Below are 19030 nucleotides of genomic sequence, written 5' to 3' on the forward strand. Positions count from 1 at the left end.
AGCCCTTAAAGACTGAAGCCTGCTTGGAAAAAAAAAACACAAAACAATGTGAGGAAAATTATCATTTTCTCTGACGATTCTCTCAAATGCTTCTACATCTTTTTTCCCTGAAAGATATTACATGTGTGTTTTGCAAATACTGACTTTTAAAAGGCCATATCATCATCTCCTTATTAATCATTTGCTTGTCTCACCAGTTATACAGGACATTATTCCTCAAACCTTGAGCATAACCTTTAAAATCTATGCTAAATTGTCTTTAACTCTCTAGGAAAATGAGCAAAAATCCATGAAAGTAATAAACACATGGACCAAAAAATATATGCACAATTGAGCATTTAAAATCTGTCAAGTTTTCACAGGACTTCGAAATTGCTTTTGTGAAATGGCATCCTCCCTAACAGGAATCATTAGACCATGTAGTTCGCATGGAAAACAGAACACGATTCAATATGTTCCAACAGCCCATATACTTTACACTATTCATGAAGTAGAAGAAAGAGCGACAAAACTGCAGGCAGCAAAAAAGGAAACTAATAAATCCATATTAATGACCTCATGAACATATTAAATCATGACATTTAATTCAACAGCTGAAAATGCAATGGGCAGCACACAGAGGGCTGAGTTAGACGCTCTCAAAGTTTGGGCATATGATCAGGAACATAAGAGCCTTTGAAATTTCAATTAGTATGGTTTTTCCAGTGGTCATGTATGGATGTGAGAGCTGGACTGTGAAGAAGGCTGAGCACCGAAGAATTGATGCTTTTGAAGTGTGGTGTTGGAGAAGACTCTTGAGAGTCCCTTGGACTGCAAGGAGATCCAACCAGTCCATTCTGAAGGAGATCAGCCCTGGGATTTCTTTTGGAAGGAATGATGCTGAAGCTGAAACTCCAGTACTTTGGCCACCTCATGCGAAGAGTTGACTCATTGGAAAAGACTCTGATGCTGGGAGGGATTAGGGGCAGGAGGAGAAGGGGACGACAGAGGATGAGATGGCTGGATGGCATCACTGACTTGATGGACGTGAGTTGGAGTGAACTCCAGGAGCTAGTGATGGACAGGGAGGCCTGGCGTGCTGCGATTCACAGGGTCGCAAACAGTCGGACACGACTTAGTAACTGAACTACAACACTATTAAAAAGTAGTCCTAACCATGTATTTAGGGCTCTGAGCTAAGTCTATTCTCATCTCATCCTTAAACTCTATTATTACCTTGAAAATCAGGTATTACTACATCTTGTCAAAGAAAGTAAGAAATTAAGGCTTAAAAGAGGCTAGGGGTTTGCCAGAAGCCACATACTTTGTAAAATTTCTTTAAACCTGCTCCATTAACAATAGATAAAATTTTTCATGCTCTCTATTTACAGAAATGATATCTCATAAGTCTAATCCATATGAAAAGAATGGTGGCTCCTATGTACTAAGAGCACTACGTGAGTGACAGAAATAATGAAAGTTTTTCATATACACTTTTTAATTTAATCTTTACAGTAAGTGTAAGTGAGTATCTTAGTCCTTTCAGGCTGCTATAACAAATACTCAGACTGGGTATTAGACTAGCTTATAAACAGCAGAAATTTACTTTCCATATAGAGGTTGAAAGTCTAAGATCAGAGAGCCAGCATGGTCGGGTTCTGGTGAGGGCCCACTTCTGAGTTGCAGACTGCTGAGTTTTCATTGTACCTTCACAGGGCAGAAGAGGTAAGGGAGCCCTCTGGGGTCTCTTTTAAAGGGCACTAATCCCACTAATGAGAACTTCACTCTCATCACCTAATCACCTCCCAAACAGCTCACTTCCTAATATCATCACCTTGGGGATTAGGTTTTCAACATATGAATGGGGACAAGGGAAACACAGCCAATCCATAGCAGAAAGTTACTTATTATTTCCATTTATGAAGATGAGAAAACTGAGGCTTTGAGAATTAGTGTCTAGAGAGGATGTGGAGAAAAGGGAACCCTCCTCCGTTGCTGGTGGGAATGTATGTTGGTAGAGCCACTACAGAAAACAGGATGGCAGTTGGTCAGAAAATAAAATGGAATCACCATGTGATCCAGCAATCCCATTCTTGGATGTATATCCAGGCAAAACTCTAATTCAAAAAGATACATGCAATCCCATGTTCACAGCAGCACTATTTACATAGCTAAGACACGGTAGCAACCTAGACGTTCACTGACAGATGAGTGGATAAAGACGAGGTACATGCACACAATGGAATATTATTCAGCCAGAAACAATGATGAAATAATGTCATTTGCAGCAACATGGATGCAACTAGGCATTATCATACAAAGTGAAGTCATAAAGAAAGACAACTACGGTGTGATATCATTCAGAAGTGGAATCTAAAATACGATACAAATGAACCTCTCTACAGAACAGAAACAGACTCATGGGCATAGAGAACAGACTTGTAGTTGCCAAGGAGGATGGGGCTTGGTGGGGATCGGGGGGTACAAAGAGGGAGGTTGGGGTGAGGAGATGCAAATTATTACACATGGAATGGATAAGCAACAAGGTCCCTACTGTATAGCACAGAGAACTATATTCAATATTCTATGACAAATCACAATGGAAAAAATATAAAAAAGAATGTGCATATGTATATATATGCATATATATATACCTGAATCACTTTGCTGTATAGCAGAAAGTAACACAACACTGTAAATCAACTAACTTCAGTAAAATAATATATAAAAATGTCCAAAAACAGCTGAAAGAAGTAGCTTTGTCAAAGACACATAGCAACTAAGTGGCAGAGTCAGGACTGGACCCAGTCTCTTGGCCCACAATAGCCATGATCCTAAACCACTTTGCAATATTGCCTTTACCTCTTCAGGTAGGTCAGCAAATGAACTGAACTCTCATTTTTCATAACAGAAAGTAAGCTAAATGCATGAAGAACAGCCAGTTAATACGAATTGGCTAGTTTTTAGCCAGTACCATTGTGAAGTGAAAGTGCTTTGGTCTTACATGAACTTTTTATTCTTTGATAGTAATACATCCCCAGAGTTAAAGAAAACCAGATACAGTGAAATTGAAAACGTACTTTGAGAAGTAGTCATTCTAATTTCATTTTCGTCAGAACTTTCTGATTTGTAATTTGGTTCCCTGAGTAGATTTCCACAAAAAAAAGCAAGGTGTGAAGATGACGTGTCTATCTGAAAAAGTGGTATCTTATTTCGTGAATGGTTTAATCAATCCATACCCTGTGCGTGTACTTACTGTGAGCACACCATTAAAAATAGTATGCCCCTGGATGAATTAACAAAAATACAAAAACTAAGGTCTGTACAAGCAAAACTATGAACAAAATTATGGGCCATGAATATCCCCAATAGAATGAATGGCTTGGCCTAATACAACCATCTAGTATCCCTCAGAGCAAAGCACAGAGGTTTTAGAAGAGGGGTCTTGAAGTACACTCCAGGTTTGAATTCTGGCTCTAATACTTAGTAGTCATGTAACCTTGGAAAGGTGTTCAACTTCACTCTTCCTCAGTGTTCTTATCTGTAAAATAGGAATAATAATAGAACTTTCCTAGGGTTATTATTATTAATAGAGGTGGAATCTTCTTAAGAGTGTCTAGCACATACTTAGAGCTTCCCTGGTGGCTCAGATGGTAAAGCGTCTGCCTACAATGCGGGAGACCCAGGTTTGATCCCTGGGTTGGGAAGATCCCCTGGAGAAGGAAATGGCAACCCACTCCAGTATTCTTGCCTGGAGAATCCCACGGACGGAGGAGCATTGCAGGCTACAGTCCATGGGGATCACAAAGAGTCAGACACGACTGAGCGAGCTTCACAGCACATACTTAGTTCTCAAAACATACTGGCTATTAGTAATTTCTCTTCGATTCACAAGCATCTCAATTTTTATTGATTAGCCAATCATCCTATGAAATCATCGAAGATATGCTGTTTTATTTTTCATTCATGGTCTCCATGAAATGACAAACAACAGATAGAGGATGCCACTTCTGGTTCATGCCTGACTCAACCCCATATTCAGTCAACCTAAAACCAACTCTCCAGGCTTAAGCGCTCAACCTCTTAAAATATGTACTTATTTTAATTCCATAAATTGACTAAAATTCTTCATTACAAAGTTGAAATAAAACAGTTGCACAGTCTCTTTCCCTGGTTCAAAAGTTTAGTGACAAAAACAAGAAAAAATGCTGGCTTTGTGTTCTATTAAGATGGTGATTAACCAAATCCTTAAGCCAAATATTTTGAATACCTCTTGAAACAGCACAGAACAGATATTTAGTAAACATAAAGGATTTCAACTTTATGACTAAGCTCTGACCATTTCAATGTTTCACTGTACTTGTGAAGGAAAAACAATGTCAAAACCACAAGATAATTCAATGTAGATATCTTTTAAAAACACACTGCCATGGAAACAAATACATATTGTACATCTCTTTATTTAGCAGATACAGATATACATGATCTTTACCACAAGATGCACAAAGCAGTTAGCTCTAGGAGATTTTTATCTGCTTTATTTAATCTAAACTTTCTATATTTTAGGTTAAAAATATGTAACACGTATAATTAAAAATAAAAAAATCACTTTCATTTTGAAAAAGAGAGAAATACAAATATTATTTTGGAGTCCTCAAGCATTCTGATGTATGACAGAATATGAAACAATAGTTTTGCTTTCAAATAATCAATGTGTGAAGATTGATGGTCTGACTATTTTGTGAGCCCTTAGAAGAGTCAGATGGTACTGACCTTGACTTAGGTAGTATCTGTGAAATCAAGACACTCCAAAAAACAGGTTGCTAAGTTACCACCCTGGTACTGAAGATTACATACTCTGAACTAACCATAAACTAGAGTGCATTTCACTGGGGATATCAGTTCCTTTCCAAAGTATGGAGTTCCTGCCTTATGCTAGCTAGGATCACTTTAAAATACCACTGAGATAAATAATGTCTTTCACTTATGAATTCCAACTGATTGCAGGGAAACTTTAAAGTCCTAGCAACACTGTTGCTATAGCAATGCAACCTGATTAGATATTCTTAGCAACCAGCCACAACTCACACCCACAGAGTCCCTTCATTTATTCCAAGAAGAATAATGTTGACATTCCAATCTCTAAAATATACAGAATTCAGTGACAGACATCTATGGATGAGAGAGGCCTGTGAGGTCCAATGGAATAGCAAGTTAATAAATAATATACCTGGGCCTTGAACACATCCTATATGCATACAATAAGCACATATAAAAGTGTATTCCACATGGCTAAAAACTGAAGATGTTTCATTTGGCCCTTGGAGTATATGTAAACCAGCAGAATCTTTCAATTTCATACTGTAGTAACTAAAGTTTACATGCTTCTCAAATAGTATATTTCATACTGAATTAACAGAGATAACAAAAAACTTTCATGTTTGTGACCTACAGCAACAATTTGACATTTTGATTCTAAAGCTTTCATCAAAACCGGTATCACACTTGAAAAACCACAGCCACTAATGAGAGTGAGGGTATGGCTAATTATGAGGGGGCACAGCAAAAATACTGCCTTTATCACGCGTGCTTAAGCCAGAGCTGATACAAGCGATGGATTGAGTTACTGCTCTGCAGGAAAGGACCTGTCACATCCTGAGCAGGATAAGATTTTGAAGACCAAATTCTGCAGTCATCTCCAGGCTGATCATAACAGGAAGGTCAAAAGCAGGATCAGATCTATGAAGGCTCAGAAAAGAAAACAGCCCAGAAAGCTACAAACACAGTCCATGATTCTATAACTGAATAAAGGATGCTTTTCTATAAACTGAGATCCTGAATCATTCTGTTCTGATATGGAAAGAGCCCAATTACATTCTTAGCCTCCCCTGAATGGCTATACTCTGGCAGTTAATAACCCAGTCTCTCCATATATATACCGTTTCTGTTATAAATAGAGGAGTACAGTGGGAAGGAATTAAGGTGAAAAATAACCAGAATCTTTTGCTGCTGTTGTCATTGCCTTTGAAAGTTATTAAATTTGAGACATGGATACAATATTCTGAAAATAATGACTCTCAGCTAAGAGACAGAATTAGAAAACACTTTTGAGGGGTCTCCAATTTTGATATTTATTTTAAATTTTCAATTCTATCTTAATTCTGCATTGAAAACTTTTTGCACATCCCTATATAAAAATTTAATATAAGAAAATTATTATCGTGCACATATGCATGATTAGAAGAATGTTTAACCCAGCAGTCAAAAATAACAAATAACTTCACTGGAAACAGTCTAAATATATAAAAACGTGGCATTGACTAAATTAATTATGGTGTCTTGTATCATGAAATCCTGCTCCACAACCCTCTTACCTGTCATCTTGAAACCTAAAAAGTATAAAAAATCAAAATTTTATATATAACTTAACTGGCAGAAAAACCTGATCTGACCAGACTCATTTAACACCAAAATCTAACTGGAAGTGAGACTATTCAGAGGCTTTATTTGTCTCACACAGTGTGATTATTCTTATGGTTCACTGCAGAAATACTCATGTGTTTGATTGCAGAGTGCTACCACAGACACTGCTGAAAATGTTTCCTAGTATTTGAATTTAACCATATTACATTTCAAAAGTTTAAAAATTCCTCAATTATATATCAAAACAAAGAAAATGTGGACAGTGATATACCCGGTGTTGTCTCTGCCTGCCATACTCTCTTCTTGACTGTTACATGACTTGCTTCTTCTCATCCCTCAGGTATGGACTTCCTAAGTCTCCTTTCGGAGTGGGTTCCCACCTAAGCCTAAAGAAAACCCCTGCAGTTACTCTCCACCACACACGCTGGTTATTCTTCCTTCACAGTTCTTCCTATAACTATTGGTGATCTCATTTGTTTCTTGGCTTGCAATCTAGTGACTGTCTCCCCCTAACTAGCTCTAGGAGGGCAGATACCTATTTGCCTCACACAATTGGGCTTCCCTGGTGGCTCAGACAGTAAAGAATCCGCCTGCAATATGGGAGATCTGGGTTAGATCCTTGGATCAGGAAGATCCCCTGGAGGAGAGCATGGCTACCCACTCCAGTATTCTTGCCTGAAGAACCCGCATGGACAGAGGAACCTGACAGGCTATAGTCCACAGGGTCACAAACAGTCAGAAATGACTGAAGCAACTTAGCACACACACACGCTTGTCCATGATTAATTGATTCACATTACATCACGTTCTTCCCTGATGGCTCAGCTGGTGAAGAATCTCCCTGCAATGCCAGAGACGTGGGTTTGATCCCTGGGTTGGGAAGATCTCCTGGAGAAGGGAACAGCTACCCACTCCAGTATTCTGGTCTGGAGAATCCCATGGAGTCCATGGGGTCGCAAAGAGTCGGACATGACTGAGCGACTTTCACTCACACCAAACACTTCTCTGAAAACACTTACTATTACAAAAAGGACACAACAATCAAGAATTTCTTCAAGTCAGGACCACTCAGCACAGCTCCACCAAAAAGAGAAACCACACAGAATAAAGATGAAAGATGAAAGATAAAAGTAAGCCTCTCTTAACATACATACAGCTGCTTCACTTTGTTGTATAGCAGAAACTAGCAACATTGTCAAGCGATTTTACTCCAACAACAAAAAAGTAAACCTCTCTAGATGTTGTACATTTTTTCTTCAACTGTTTCAAACTGTCGCTTTTTCACCAGCTGTGGATTTATTATGTTATTTGCTCTCCTGCCTAATTCTCGAACCAAAGCACTACCCATACTGTACCACCAGCATATTGGGTGTGTGTACATGTATATATGCGATCTCTCCCAACAACAAGGCCTTGAAAACCACAGAATCTACCAAAAACCTTGGGCCAAACAACTCTCTTCCTATTGATGAAGAGAGGCTGAGAATTAGAAACACAAACCTACTTCATAAAGGTAAAACATTTTTAAAATCCACAAGGAGGCATTTCTAAAATGGATTCATCATGCTGAGTTACTGTGGGTCATTTTACAAAGGACACATACAACCAAAGGCTAAAATTTCCAAATTCGTTGCCAAGACCCATTTTATCCTGAGAAGCAGTCCAGCACCGAGCAAGAGAAAGCGCCCTGTCCTCTGACCCAGCCACCCACAGCCTCAAGAACTACAGAGCGTCTGGAAACAGAAAAGCTACATCATATTACAGCCACATTTGCACAAAACATTCTCAATATGCTTCCTTCAACCTCCAAAAGCATTTTCAGGAAACTACCTGGAAATATCCCAGTGTTTGCAGACTTACCACACACTGTTTCCCACACATTCTGTATTTTTTGCACACTCTGTTTTGTATTTAGTACCTTTCATGTACCTGGGACCATTGCTATGAAATTAGAGGTACTTCAACTGAAAAGGTATCAGGACAATGAAGAAATACATCCTAAACACATCAAATTCTAAAATGACTAATGTATATTTAAAACAGCTCCGGATCTTGTGGACACTATAGTTTCCAGGATACGTTTAAATCAAGAACGGCATGGATTTGCTATCATTTTGAGGAATCATTTGACACCACATCCATCTCACTTAGGTCTTTCTCTAACAGCGGCTCAAAAAGCAAAACAAAACCAAGTCACTCGCCAGAACAGAGTTCTCCTTTATCTGCATGTCTGCAATGTTTACAATTAAACATCTCTGGCTCAGGCCTGGTGGAGAAATCAGTTCCCGCCAGCCCTCTGCCTAGACTACGGTGCGCAGGTGTGTTGCTTTGTTATTTAAAACGTGCTGTTTAGGACACAGAATTCTTTCTCTGAGCCCCTTAAGTGAGGCAGCTGAAGACCAGCAGCTGCAAGTGTTTTGCTTTATTTCCGAGCGTGTCATTGTTAGCTCTGGTCACTGAGCCCTTTTCCCTAATGAACAGGCTGGGTCTGGGGGCTGGGGAGCATCTGGACGGCACTGCTCCTATTTACCCCAGACGTGGAATACAGAACCCCAGAGCCACACCTGCCAACGGCCACCGAGCATGCTGTTTAAGTAATGGCGTGTCTGGGATATTAGATAATAAAATTATCCCACTAATGATACAAAATGAAAAATCACCTTTGATTCAATAATTTTCTGCCCGATGTTCTCCCAATAGTATTTGGATACACTTATGTTTAACTTTTCTACAGAGGACCTCATTTCTTTTAAATTCACATTAAAATACCAAATACCAAAGGCTTATTTCAGGGGAACTTCCCCCCAACTACATAATAAGCGTGAATTAAACTAAATTCTTTCATCACCTATTACATTTTTTTGGTAAATGATTTTCAAACTTTTAGCCTAAAACTGGCTATAATCAGAGGTCAAAAATACTCCTTCTGGTATGAGAATTAAATTTCCTGTCTAAAAACTTCAATCTTAACTAAAGCTAAAATAACATTCCTATTGGCGTATCAGAACTAAATGCTAAGGCTACACTTGCAAAAACAAACAGATGACAATCATGCGAGGTTTTCCTCTAATTACAAATACAAGACTTTTGTAGAAAAACCTCCACTTAACTGCCTTTAATAGCCAATAAAGCGTAGCACACAAGGCTTTAAGCAGTGTTCACAGTCCTATGCAAATGAGAAATCCTGAAGTTATAACCTGAGTTTATTTCCATTAAAACTTAGTTCATAAGGAAAAAGAAAAAATTCCATTCAGGAAAAAAATAAAAATAAAAAAGCTTAAGAAGTGAATGGTGCAGATACAATACTATCAGGGTAAAAACTACTGTAAAATGTACTAATTAAAACTGTACATGATGGTGGCTCCAAGGAAGAAAATATTTGCTGTTCTTAACCCTGGAAGATTTTAGAGTAGCTGAACTGGGATCCTGAAGCTCACGAGCTGGATTTATATGGTGTGGAGAAATAGCACTCTATAATTTCTGTATGCTGCATTTTCATTTTTTCATGCCGTATTACTACCATATGACGGTATCATTCCACATTTATTTTGCAACCTACTCTAATACTGGCTTTCAGTTGAGTTATGCTTGTGTTTATATAACCTTGCCTTTTTATTCACTTCTATCTTTTTGTTTCTGTTTTTAAATCTTAATGTTGTACTTTCAGATACAAACTTGCACACTGTTCATAAATTCAGTATGCATGTTCTCTGTTTAGCAACCCAAATCATTAATGTGATGTGATGCTAAATAATATTTTCTTACATCAAAGTCCTTCAGAGCTCTTTCTTTTCTTTGAGTAATAGTTTTCTCCTGGGATGGGGAGAATAAAACACTCTGAATAAAGTACACGGAAAAAATACATATACCCACTTCAGCAGATGGCACTTTGGGTGTCCTGTAATGTAACTATTGATTCTTCACAGTTTCTGAATATAGTTGTCAGGTAGGGCTAAATCTTTAGGGGTTTGTGGGCCAGTGTCAGACTTAGCCACCTGCTTGAAAAGCTTAAAGCTTACTCTACTCCCCAGAGGCCATGACCAAGGTCAAAGTATTTACAACCAACAGCTCCACAAAATAAGTCAAGAAATTCCATGTATTATATATTTTTCCATTTGTATTATAAAATCAAAGCATGTACCCTAAAAGACACAACTCTCTTTAAAAACAGATATTTTAGAAAAGCAATGGATAGTACCTGCCAGTGTATGGGGTACCTATAATTTTTAGACCATTTATTTGCTCAGGCTAAATAAAATGCTAGCATTTCAGTTTCAAAATAGAAGATAGGAAGAGTAACTCTTTTCCTTCTGTAAATTTTCTAATTGCTAACAGTCTTTAAAGTATGAGTTTCTGTGGAAATGCATTTGTCAGATTCACGGTGGATTCATGAGAGTCTTACATGTTTGAAGCAAAATATAGGGAGACACATTGCCCTAGCTGGTGGTGGAGAAATGTAGTAGGGAGAAAAGGACAATGGTGGGCTAAAATCTTATGAATAAAGGCTTTTAAAAATAAAATAAAGTTGTATTTATATTTTAATATAGGAAATACATTAATACAGTTCTAACTATATCTGTGGATTTAATCCCTACATGTAAAAATACCTAATCAAAGGGCATATTTACTTGTAATGTTGACAAATTTTGCCAACTACCCTCTATAAAAGTTGTACCCACTTACAGTCCTACCAACAACCCATGAGAAAAATTGTCTTCCCACATCTTCTAGCACAATTATCAGAATTTTCTTCATTTTTCTAATCAGAAAGATGATACATGATACCCCAATAAGCTTCAATGTGTACCACTCTTGTGAGTAAAATCATGCCTCTATTCATATGTCCAAGACATTTCATTTTCTGTTAACTATCTCATTTCTTTTACCTATTTTTATTGGCTCATTGGACTTTTTCTTATTCATATATGAGGGTCCTTTATATATTTCCTAAATAAGTCCTAAGTCCATGACACAAGTTGCAAATGTTTCCCTTATTAAGAGATTATTTCTTGAATTGACTATAGTGATCTCCGCATGCAGAAATTCTTTATATGTAGTTGAACTTATTTTTCTTTCTTATGGCTTACTGTTTTTATGTCATACTTAGAAAGATTTTTCCCTACTCCAGTTGTATAAAAATATTCTCCTGTGGCTTATTGAAGGATTTATATTATGCTTCCATTCTTCATATTTAAATCTTTAATTCATTGCCATTCATTGTGGTATCACATAAGATTCTTTTTCCTAACTGATCAGTAGTCTCTACAGATTTGAGATGTCATGTTAATCATACATTCAGTCCTCATATGTATTCCAGTCTATTTCTTCATCTTCCAGTTGGTTTCATTGACTTGTTTCTTTTCGTATTCCAAAACTAATGTTCTATGTTTCATGCTTTTATAGTATTTTCAAATATTTAACATTTTAAATATTTAATATAATATTTTAAATATCCAGGCTCCAGGTGGCGCTAGTGGTAAAGAACCCATCTGTGAATGAAGGATATGTAAGAGACATGGGTTCAATCCCTGGGTCTGGAAGATGCTCTGGAGGAGGCATGTCAACCCACTCCAGTATGCTTGCCTGGAGAATCCCATGGACAGAGGAGCCTGGTGGGCAGAGTCGGATACAACTGAAGAAACTTAGCACGCATGCACAGCTCTCTTCCCCCATGTATTGTTCACCTTTTATAGAAGCTTTTAGGCAATTTTTGATTATTTTTTCACTTGAACGTTAGATTCAGCTTGTCTTGCTCAAAAAAGAAATAGAAAAAAGAAACAATAATATTATTTTGGGCATCATGTTAAATGTATAGATTAACTGGAGAAAAATGTATATGATATTGAATTTTCCTATGTGAAAACATGGTATTGCCTTTCCTTTTGTTCATATCTTTGAGACTTCAGGAATAGATATAACTTTTTGTTTTTTCATAAAAGCTCACGCATTCCTTGTTTTATTTATTCTAAAGTATTTTATCTTTTCTGTTGCTGTTATTAATTGGGAGTACAAAGAATTGCACGATAAGATCTCTAAAAAGAGTTTAACTCCTATAATGTGATGTGTGCCATTTAAAAAGTCTGTAAAAGCACTCTATGAAAATGGGACCATGGAGATGAGCACACAGAGGAGTCCCAAAAGACCAAATGCATTTCAGATGGAAAAATCTGTCCAGATGCCTGCGAGAAAGAGGTGACTTGATGTACTGTAAATAGTTTCTCAGAGCAAATCTGTCAGAACCTTAGAGAGAGTTAGGAGGAGATGAGGCTGAAAAGGTGGGTAAGAGTCCAATCACAAGGGAACTCTGTGTCCTTGCAAGGTGTTTAAACTTTATAGATATTAAGGGTTATAAACAGAAAAGGTCCAAAGTACCCCCAGAAATTAGGGGCTAGCCCAGAAATTAGGAAAATAGGAGGATATTTCAAACTTAAAGATAGGAAATAACAAAGATCTGAACTATGGAGTTCAATGAAAGTATTAAACTGATTCTCAGGAAGTAGAATTGAATTTCAGGACTTATAAACAATAGAATATGTAAAGAAAGAAGGAAGATTCCAGCTTTCTGCCTTGAGCACGTACCAGGCAAGGACTAGAGACAGAACTTTAAGACAGTAAATATTTGGAGACAGATGAAACACACTGTCAAAGTCAAGATGCTCATTTGGTGGTGGTTTACCTCATCACCATTCACTCGAGTGGTGAGGTGGAGGGGACAGGTGTGACAGCAGAGACCTAGGAAATCCCAGACTCTAAGTGTCAAGTGGAGGAAGGGAATCCTTGTGAGACTGAGCAATAAGCAGAATTGTAAGTGGAATTGACTCAGCGGTGTCTCAGAATCCAGTGCAGGACCAAACTCACAAAGAGTGAGTGGTCACCAATATCAAAGGTAAAATAATATTTGAATAATTTCATCTCATCAGAAATATAGGGGCACTTGAGTGGCTTAGTTCTGGGGGGTGGAGTGGGATGGGGAAGGAAAAATCTTAGTTAAATATTTATTAATCTGACACACTCTCAGAATATTCAAGAATATGTCAATCATTTGATTGCAGTCTTATCTCTGGTAGTTTTGCTTCATAAACTACATTTGCTTTATGTTTTTCTGTATAAAAAAAGTATTTTTATTAAAAGGTTCACACTGTTTTTAAAGAACAGAAGCAAGAAAAATGCAATAGAAAGGAAGAAAACGTTCAACACTCATCTCATATCTTTACCATCACAGATGAGACCAAAATTTTGTAGAAATTATTCCTGTGTTTTTTGTAAACATTTAGAAAAAGTGACAAATAATTATGTCTTTACGATCTTCCTTACAGTGATGATGGTTTGGGTAATACGGAGAATCATAAAATCAACATTGTTCGGTCATGAACCTATAACAAGGAGCCACGTGAAGGCATCTGGAGTTTTGAGTCAATTGTTGGTAGTTGATCTGAACCACCCACATGCTTTCATCAGAAGCTGTGTGCACAAATCTAGTTTTCCTGGTTTACTCAAATTATGACTCTGTCTTTAGCTACCAGATTCAACTTTTCTTCATTTCTTTCTATATCCCTGAAACTTGCCACACACTTATCGGATTATCATCCTCCATTAACACCCTGGCCAGTGTGGTATGATGAGAAAAATACTGGGTGGTGTATTAAGAACCTTAGATTGCCCTCGCTTTATTATATGTTATTGAGTAAGTCTCTTTAGCTCTCTAGCCCGTAGTCATTTCTAAGACCCTCTAGATTTCACGGCCCCAAATCAACTTTCTTATGATGTTTGTCAAGAAAAGCCAGAAAGGATTCGGGGAGGTTCAAATAAAATTAAAGTTCACAGCAAAACCCCTCGTGGTTGGTAATCCATGGGCTCTTTCCTTCTTCTTTTTTAAATTTTTTTAGGAAGGGGACATGGAGGGAGGAGAGAAGGGAAGACGGTATATTGCTGGAAGTCCCCTGCTTTTGCAGTATGCAATTTCAGATATTCTTCAGTGAACCAAAACAGTGAACTGAGTATTTCAAAGCTATATATAGACTTTAGGAATTTTTATCCCTTTGCCTCCTGAGAGACAGGCCTAGATCAGGCTGCGTGGTCTTCAGCAAGTCATTTAACCTCTCTGATTTCCATTTCCTCAACTGTAAAAGGAAGTCAGACTGGACCTGTCTACTCCACAGTTTGATTTCAAAGACTAAGTTAAATGATACATTTAAAATTGCTTGGAAATCTGTGACATCCTAATATAGAGTATAGGACTTCCCTGGTGGCTCAGATGGTAAAAGCGTCTGCCTACAAATGCGGGAGACCCGGGTTCGATCCCTGGGTCGGGAAGATCCCCTGGAGAAGGAAATGGCAAGCCACTCTAGTACTCTTGCCTAGAAAATCCCATGGACGGAGGAGCCTGGTGAGCTGCAGTCCATGGGGGTCACAAAGAGTCGGACACGACTGAGTGACTTCACTTTCACTTTCAATATAGAGTATTAGTTACTCTTTTGAAATTATATTCTTTATCACTATTTTATTATTAAAATAGAGCAAAATATTTTCAACCATGAGGAATGATCTCAGCATCTATCTGCATCACACAGGAAAATGGCAGAGTATAATGCATATCAATTTTAATATTTAAAAAGGCATAATGTACACATACAGAGTTGTCTAATAGATGTGTTGCAATAGTTTATATATGTGTATGCCTTTTACATATGCAAGAATAGAAACTAGGTTACTCTTGCTAAATTCCTGATTATCTTCCTGATTTCTCCTTTTTTCTATTTGCAACAAAATATACAGGAAAAGGAGCATATATAGAAAGATTTCTCCAAATTAATTTAGACGTGTGTTTATTTCCTGCAAGATGAAAACTAGTATTTTTTATTTTTAAAAAATGTGCTGTGATCAAATATGTTTAGTCTATACTGTGGACTCTATGCTTATTTTACAGATTAAAAATACAGCAACTTATGAAAGGTTCCAAGAAATCTTGCAACAGAGGAATCTGTTCAACTTCATTTAACAGTTTCCCAAATTTATTTAACCATGACACTCATTTTTTTTTTAAACTAACCCCCTATTAATAGCTTATGAACCTCCAGTGTTCTGCATAATACAATGTAGGAAATGCTGGAACCTGTTCCAAATATGAAACAGTCATTATAAAATAAAAGACACCCAGTGCTGACTCTACACTAGGCTTGCTGAGCTCTTTTTTCCTCACTAACATTTCAACCTAAAAGTCATCCTGGAAAACCCTGACAAATGCAAACGAAACATGCCTCCACGTGACTGAGATCGAACGAAAGGCACAGGGACACTTCTGGCAAATGGTACAAAGTATTACAGTTGTTAAACACCATCAGTCATTTTGGACACAAAACCGCTTCTGAATTATACCCTCAGGGCCTAGGGGGTGAGGGGAAAATTGCACCTAATATGAGGCAAGCATAATTGACTTCTGCTTGAAATAGTCAGTTTGCCCTTGGCAAAACAGCCAAATGTACCTTGAAAATGGCAATTATTTATTACCATTGGATTTTCTGAGATTTATGAAAAACTCAAAGTGTGCCAGACTATAAAAATATTAGTCTCAACTAATGGACCTTTTAAAATTTCTTTTAACTTTCGAGAATAAAATATGAGGAATTAAGACCATCATGTTTAGTAAAAAAAAAAAAAAAAAAGACCATCATGTTTAGGACCACATGCCCAAAAGAGGACCTTGGTGTATGTTACAATTTTCCACATGCTATAAAATTCAACAAAGTTTTGTGAAAACTGATGCTACAATTAGAAAATAATGGCCAAAGTATTTGTGTACATGCATACCGTGAGAATAAAACAAAACGCTACACTCTCTAAGAACAAGGGAGTTCTGTTGAGTGTTTTTAGTGTTTGAATAGAAATGAGTTCCCAAGGGTGAAAAATCCAAGAGTCATGTATGGATGTGAGGGTTGGACTGGGAAGAAAGCTGAGCACTGAAGAACTGATGCTTTTGAACTGTGGTGTTGGAGAAGACTCTTGAGAGTCCCTTGGACTGCAAGGAGATCCAACCAGTCCATTCTGAAGGAGATCAGTCCTGGGTGTTCTTTGGAAGGAATGATGCTAAAGCTGAAACTCCAGTACTTTGGCCACCTCATGTGAAGGGCTTACTCATTGGAAAAGACTCTGATGCTGGGAGGGGTTGAGGGCAAGAGGAGAAGGGGACGACAGAGGATGAGATGGCTGGATGGCATCACCAACTCGATGGACGTGAGTTTGAGTGAACTCCAAGAGTTGGTGATGGACACGGAGGCCTGGCGTGCTGCGATTCATGGGGTTGCAAAGAGTCAGACACGACTGAGCGACTGAACTAAACTGAACTGAACTGTGATGGAGAAATCACCTCAGCCTCTGAAGGGTTTCAAGATGAAGACCTGGTTGACACTGTTAAAGCTTGTTGTATTAGCAGTGGTTTCCTGGGGGAAGGAGGAGGGGTGAAATGGAGAGGGGGCTAGGGGAGACAAGCTCCTAGATTTGATTTGATTCTGCCAGATTCCACAAAGTGCAATACACGTTCGATTGGAAAATTTTTACTACTCTTACTACTGGAAAAGAAACTCCATCATACTCCTGTCAGCTACAAATGCGCTTTTCCAGGACGTTTGCCGTCTGCCTCTGTGGAGGCTGAACCCTGTGCTACTGCAGCTACTGACCTTCAGCGCGCCCTGAAGGGAGGTCAGGGTGGAGACTGAGGCACTGTGCGCCAGGGACACTAACGGGACAGGTCTTTATTTTATTATTATTATTTTTTAATGAGTTTGCGATCCTTTATTTTTTTTTCTTAGTTTTTTATTTTTTAAATTTTAAAATCTTTAATTCTTACATGCGTTCCCAAACATGAACCCCCCTTCCACCTCCCTCCCCATAACATCTCTCTGGGTCATCCCCATGCACCAGCCCCAAGCATGCTGTATCCTGCGTCAGACATAGACTGGCGATTCGATTCTTACATGATAGTATACATGTTAGAATGCCATTCTCCCAAATCATCCCTCCCTCTCCCTCCCCCTCTGAGTCCAAAAGTCCGTTATATACATCTGTGTCTTTTTTCCTGTCTTGCATACAGGGTCGTCATTGCCATCTTCCTAAATTCCATGTATATGTGTTAGTATACTGTATTGGTGTTTAGACGGTTAGATATTCTCAGGAACTGAGTTCATGATCCCAATCCTTGCATCTCCTCATATCTAGAAAAGCGTTAAATCCCTTCATGGTGACATCAGCTCCTTGTGACCCGCAGAAAACCTCTTGTAAAGCAAGTAACCAATTGCATTGAACTCCCCTTCACCAAAATCTTATATGTTAACCTTTCCCCACTCCCTCTTTGGAGCAGTCTCCTCTCTCAGAGCTATCTGAGGCGCTGTCTCCCAGGCTGCAGTCCTCCTTTTGCCCCCAATAAAACTTAACTCGCAACTCTCACATTGTGCATCTTTTTAGTTGACACTCTTGACTAGTGAAGATACACTTAGCACAGAAGCACTAGAAGAGAACTCTAAAATTTATGTCGGTTGAAATGAATGAAATATTATGATACAAATTAAGTGGATAGTGCAATAAAAGAAAATATTCCTATTGCATTCTATGAGCCCAGTCCGTGTTTGATGTGTAAAATGAATATATATGCTTTCCCTTTTTAATATAGTTTTATTGAGGTAAAATTTATGTAAAATAACCTGCATGTATTTAAAGTATACAATCAGAAGCTTTAATGTATGTATATACATGTAACATATGTTAAGCAATCACCACAGTTGAGATAATGAACATAGCCATCACTCCCCCAAATTTCCTGATGTCTCTTTGTAATCTGACCCTCTCTATACCCAACCTTGTCCCCAGAAACTCATAACTCTGCTTTCTGTCACTATGGATTAGTTGGCATTTTCTAGAGTTTTATATAAATGGAATAATACAGTATGTGTTTGTTTTACGTCCAGGTTTTTTTACTTAGATAATTATTTTGAGATCATCTATGTTGGTGTAGAAATCAATAGTTTGTTCCTTTTGTTTACCCATTTGCCAGTTGATGGATATTTGGCTTGTTTCCAGTTTGAGGCTATTACAAATAAAGCTGTTGTAAATATTTGCATACCCACTCCAGTGTCCTTGCCTGGAGAATCCCAGGGACGGGGGAGCCTGGTGGGCTGCCATCTATGGGGTCGCACAGAGTCGGACATGACTGAAGTGACTTAGCAGCAGCAGCAGCAATCTTTGTATGGATTCATGCTCTCACTTATCTTGGGTAAATATTTAGGAGTGAAATGGCTGAGTATGGTAGGTGTGTGTTTAACTTTTTAAGAGACAATCATATTTTTCTCCAGAGGGACTGTACCATTTTACATTCCCACCAGCATTGTATGGAAGTTGGAAAAGACATGGAATCCTCACCAATATCCCATGAAAATAGACCATACTATCAAAAATTCAACATATAGATCACAAAGAATTTTTTTAAACTAATGAAGAACTTACTCATAAAATCTTGCAGTCTGACTGCTGCCAAACTTTACTATTAATAGTAGAGGAAACCCAAAGTAATCTTTGCTAATTTTCTTATGAATTATTGGCCCTAGAATAAAAATTTCATATTCTGTAAACAATCACATCA

At 37.9% G+C, this 19030-nt stretch overlaps 1 protein-coding gene and 1 long non-coding RNA gene across 10 annotated transcripts in view; one reads left to right on the top strand and one right to left on the bottom strand.

Moving 5' to 3' along the window:
- The window catches only part of LOC114115267 (uncharacterized), a 50423-nt gene extending 38083 nt beyond the window's left edge, over positions 1 to 12340 (top strand). Inside the window, exon 4 of the long non-coding RNA XR_003589638.3 lies at positions 1 to 12340. This exon is cut by the window's left edge and continues 18153 nt beyond it. This is a non-coding gene — a long non-coding RNA (uncharacterized LOC114115267).
- The window catches only part of ANK2 (ankyrin 2), a 699107-nt gene that overhangs the window by 396753 nt on the left and 283324 nt on the right, over positions 1 to 19030 (bottom strand). The window lies entirely within an intron of this gene.

Source organism: Ovis aries, chromosome 6, assembly GCF_016772045.2.
Source record: "Ovis aries strain OAR_USU_Benz2616 breed Rambouillet chromosome 6, ARS-UI_Ramb_v3.0, whole genome shotgun sequence".
NCBI lineage: Eukaryota > Metazoa > Chordata > Mammalia > Artiodactyla > Bovidae > Ovis > Ovis aries.